We start from the raw sequence: 5,764 nt of genomic DNA on the forward strand, positions 1-5,764 counted from the left end.
AGCAACTTGCATATAGACAAAGATGCATGAAACTTGGTAAAAGACTATTTCCTTGGTTCTGGCTTTAAAATCTTGAAAAACTATATATATATATATATATATTATATATATTATATATATATATAGTTATAGTTATATAGTATATATTATATATAATATATATATATATATACATATATATAAATATATATATATATATATATATATATATATATATATATATATATATATATGGGATACAATCCACAATGAAGTAAATTCCTCTTGTAGTTTAAAATATATATTACTTGTATAGGATTAAAGCTTTCGACCATCAACTGTGGTCTTGTATCCCCATTTACTTAGAGGTACGACATAGTACCTGGCTTCTGCATATATATATATATATATATATATATATATAATATATATATACTAATATATATAGATATATATATATATATATATATATATTATATATACATATATAACGTTATATATATATATTATATATATATATCTTATATATATCTTATATGATATATATATATATATATATATATTATATGAATATAATATGTTATATCTAATAATTATTCAGTAAATTATGATAATTGTATTGTTGAGAACGCTACCACAGTTCCATGATTCCTAATGCCACACAGCCAGATGTCGGCGTGTGTTGTTGTAATCATGCTCAGTACAATAAAGTTAAGTGTAACATGCGAGTTTATATCATGAATATCACCTCCATTACATAACATCAAGACATGGTGATCAGCGGCGAGAATAAAAACGACATCAAGAACTCACTAAGCAAGTATTATGCAGTTTAGGCCTTTTAGATTTTGTGTATTAAGCCTAAAAAATACTGAGTGTTCCCGACCGGCAAAACATGGCTTCGTCGACGGAAGGTCTTGTAGCCCCAGCAAAATTCCCTGCTAGCCTAGGGCCGACAACGAACGTGAATGGAAGTCTTTTAAGCAACGGTTCGAGATTTATTTACTTGCTTCTGAGAAGGACAATAAACCTGAAAAGACTATTTTGGCCCTACTTTTAAACATTGGAGGTGAAGATCGAACTTCTACAGATTTACAACTCTTTCGAATTTCCAGTCCCAGCAACCAGTAACCCTAATCCAGCCAATGTGTTGAAGGATGTTTTGGCGAAATTTGACGTCTATTTTTCTCCGCACAAGAATGAACTTGTAGCAAGGTACAAGTTTCGAAGATGTATGATGGACGTCATCAAGTCTACTCCTCGCCAGACCAATGACAGTGTGGCCAAAGTGAGAGAAAAGCCTAGAAGGGAGAAGATTACTGGTAGCAGACACGACGCAGACCATGATGGTAGGCCTAGGCATGAAAATAATGAAGGTAGGCCTTAGTCCAGTAGACCCAGTATTCCTACAAATAAGTTGCGCCCTTGCAAATTTTGTGGGGAAAAACATGGATGGCGTAATGAAAAGTGTCCAGCTCATGGTAACAAATGTATAAAATGTGGTGAATATAATCATTATGCTGTTAAATGTAAAAGTAGAAAAATAAATGATATTTCTACAGAAGCAATCCGTGGTGGCTTAGACTATGGCAATTGACTGATTCCTATGTTATTTTAGTTACTGTACAAGATTTAAAAGTAATATCCATTCGGCCGGGTGTAACTAAGCAGTATTGACCTTTGAAAGTTACATAGTAATAGCCGCACCAAACTCAAAGGTATATTAAAGTTTAGTTCCCCAACCAAACGAAAAAATATTCCTTACAACCCTTGTAAAGCAACTAAAATAACATGGAAAATGTCAATTGCCATAGTCTAAGTCACCGAAGAACGGTCCTATAGGAAGGTACCAAGTATTCGCTACGGTGAAGGAAATGTAAACACAGCCGCCATGTTTAAATTCCCCAACCACCACGGAGCCATATGTTCACTAATGGGGGTGGGGGGGGTAACGCACAGGGGGTGGGCGGGGTAAGGTGGAAGGTACGAGTTGTCTTAGCAGCAACCCACTGAATAGTAACATACCTTGACGCAACTTTCGGCGAAAGCCTAACACTCACTTTCCTAAAAAATAATAATTAAGAATAATGTTTGGACCTTACCTGAAAGGGGTGGAGGGTACAAAGCAGCAGCTGCCTTTAAGAATGCGTGGAAGCGGGTCTTGGGTTCCTCAAAATGCAGCTTGAAATAAGCAACAGCCAAGTACCCGACGAAGTTGTACATTCTCCTCCCGTATCTTGGAGTCGACTGCCGGAGTTCCCTCCACCTCCTCTCGATAGTATTAGTATGGGCACCAGTTTCTGGGTCCACAAAGTTCATCGAGTGGTTGGCTGTCAAGTGCATAACCTTCATCTCGCAGGCAGTCATTAGCCCTCCAACAGTCAGAAATAATAGTGGTACCCGGCACAATGTATTCTTTGATAACTGCAAGCAGAGTCCCACTCGTCCTGTCGGGTACGGGAACAACGAAAAACTCCCGGGTCTGCCTGCAGATACCCACCGAAATACCCCCCTATGGCCTTCCGATGAGGCGAACCCTACGTTGTATTTCTTCTCCCAAACTTCGCCTCATCGATTTCAACAATTGTGCTGGGCCCACCTATTTGCTTCTTCTGTTGGAAGCACCAATTAACTATGACCTGAAAATAAAAGTCCGTGTTAGGGGAGGTAATTAAGTAGGGTAAAATTTATTTTCATAAAATAATACAAGGCAGGTTATGTATGAGAGAGAGGGAGGGGGGGGGGAGAGAGCGGGGGAGAAGGAGGGGGTAGGAATGGAAAATGGTGAGGGGATAACAAAGCCAAAAAAAAAATACTACTACCCGGGAGAAGCTGGCCCAATCATTAATTGTTGAGTCCGACAGTCCAAGTTCTGTTCTCGCAACCTTGTAAGAAAAAAAATCACTCACATACAGGTATGCGAAGAACAGAACTGTCTCAACATCAAGGTGGGACCCAGAGAACCAAGTGCCCTTAAACAAGGAAAAGTAGTAAGAACAGCGTTTCTTTGCTTTCTTACTATGCAGTCGATAAGACCGGTCACACCTAAAGGTAAACGTGGAGGGAAAAATACCAATTATAAACATGAAAATATGGAGTAGGTCATAAATGGTATAGGTGTAATATAATATTGCCATTAATCTAGGGCGGGTCATATCATGGTTAAATGTAGAATCCAACAAACTATTTGTAAGGTATTTACCTAAAGCATTTCTTTTGCAGATATGCGGCGGCACTCATTCCCACAATGGGGGCAAAAGACCTGCTTCCTCAGGAGGCCGTGGTCCCTGGCATAAACAGACCAGCCGTTCATAATTACCTGAGTAATAGGCAGAAAAATCTTTGTAACTGAATGGGGGCAAAAGACCTGCTTTCTCAGGATTCCGTGGTCCTGGCAAAAACCGATTAGTCGATCATAATTACCTGAGTAAAAGGCAGAGAAATCTTTGTAACTCATGTAACAATTGTTACATGAAGTTGGCAAAGAGTTCCTGGTGAGGGGCTGGGGCGAGCGTGAAGTTGAAGTGCTAGCAGTGGATGTCATGGCGGCAGATTCAACAGTGTTGGAGTTCTACAGTTAGGAGGTGGCAGGAGGCCAGACCGTAGAAAACAGGGTAGGAGAGGTGGGGTGGAGTAGTAAAAATGCTTTGATGCTATTGGTTGAGGCAGGGTGGGGCTGAGGTAAATGAACAAGCACTTAACAAGATAAGTTGGCAATGTTAAGGGTAATAAAAGTAAATGGGTAGTTAAGGAAGGAACTAAATGTAAAATGTGGGATGGGTTCAAAATATGAATTAATACAAATACATATATAACGGGCCCAGGAGGTGGTGGGATTTAAGTCCTGGGTGGTAAATGTGTAATAGGGCCTATAGTTGGTTTTAATAAATACAAAATACCAAATTAAAAACATAGGTTAGCATATAACAAAACTAATTAAACTTGTAGGGGATGTTGCCTGATCAGGGGTGGGGTTGGACCTGCTGTAACCCCCCTTAAAGAAACCAAAACAACCAACATAACCTAACCTAGCAGGGATGTAACCTTACCTAGTAGGGAACTTAACCTAGTAGGCAATGTTGCCTGACCAGGAAGTTTTGCCCCCCGACCCCCCTTAAAGGCCTAAACCTAACCTAGTAAGGAATGTAAACCTAACCTAACTAACCTAGTACGGGAATATTGCCTGGACAGGGGCTCGCCCCCCAACCGTTCCCCCCCTTAAAGGCCTAACCTAACCTAGAAGGGAAAGTAACCTAACCAACCTAACCTAACCTAACCTAGTAGGGAATATTGCCTGTCAAGGGGGCTTGCCCCCGACCCCCCCGTTAACCCCAACCTCGTAAAGGCCTAACCTAACCTCCGTAAGGAATTTTGGTAACCTAAACTAGTAAGGGAACTTAACCTAGTAAGGGAAATTGCCGACCACCGTTACCCCCCCTTAAAGGTCCTAACCTAACCTAGTAGGGAAATATTAGGCCTAAAACCTCCTTCCTCTTTTCCCCCAGTAAGGAATGTAAGCTAACCAACCTAACCCTAGTAGGGAATATTGACCCGGGCCTGACCAGGGGGCTTCGCCCCCCGGTATACCCCCCCCCTTCTTAAAAGGCCTAAACTAACCAACTAGTAAGGAATGTAAACCTACCCAAACCTAACCTAACCTAAACCATAGTAGGGAAACATTTGCCATGACCAGGGGGGCTTCCGCCCCCCCGTACCCCCCCTTAAAAGGCCCTAAACCTAACCTAAGTAATGGAACATAACCACCTAAACCTAACCTAGTAGGGCGAAATACTAGGCCTAAAACGTAACCTAGTTAGGAAGAATGTAAAGCTAACCAACCAACCTAAAACCTAACCTAACCATAGTAGGGCGGAATACTTGCCTGACCAGGGGGGCTTCGCCCCCCCTTAAAGGCCTACCCTAACCTAGTTAGGAATGTAACCTAACCAACCTAACCTAACCTAGTAGGGAACATTGCCTGACCAGGGGGGCTTCGCCCCCCCGTACCCCCCTTAAAGGCCTAATCTAACCTAGTAAGGAACATAACCTAACCTAACCTAGTAGGGAAATACTAGGCCTAACGTAACCTAGTAAGGAATGTAAGCTAACCAACCTAACCTAACCTAACCTAGTAGGGAATATTGCCTGACCAGGGGGGCTTTGCCCCCCCGTGTTTACCCCCCCTTAAAGGCTACCCTAACCTAGTTAGGAATGTAACCTAACCTAACCTAACCTAGTAGGGAATATTATCTGACCAGGGGGGCTTTGCAACCCCCCTAACCCCCTTAAAGGCCTAACCTAACCTAGTAAGGAATGTAACCTAACCAACCTAACCTAACCTAACCTAGTAGGGAATATTGCCTGATCAAGGGGGCTTCGCCCCCCCGTACCCCCCCTTAAAGGCCTAACCTAACCTAGTAAGGAACGTAACCTAACCTAGTAGGGAACTTAACCTAGTAGGGAAATATTGCCTGACCGGGTAACCTAACCTAACCTAGTAGGGAATATTGCCTGACCAGGGGGGCTTCGCCCTCCCGCCCGACCCCCCCCTTAAAGGCCTAACCTAACCTAGTAAGGGAATGTAACCTAACCTAACCTACTAGTAGGAATATTGCTGACGATGGGGGCTTCGCCCCCCGTACTCCCCCTTAAAGGGGGGGGGGCCTTAACCTAAACCTTAGTAAGGCGAATGGTTAACCTAACCTAAACCTAACCTAGTAGGTAACAAGTAGGGAATGTAACCTAACCAACCCCCCAACCCCGGTATCCACCCTTGAAGAACTAA

The sequence above is a fragment of the Macrobrachium nipponense genome, chromosome 13 (genome assembly GCF_015104395.2).
Source record: "Macrobrachium nipponense isolate FS-2020 chromosome 13, ASM1510439v2, whole genome shotgun sequence".
In the NCBI taxonomy this organism is placed as follows: domain Eukaryota; kingdom Metazoa; phylum Arthropoda; class Malacostraca; order Decapoda; family Palaemonidae; genus Macrobrachium; species Macrobrachium nipponense.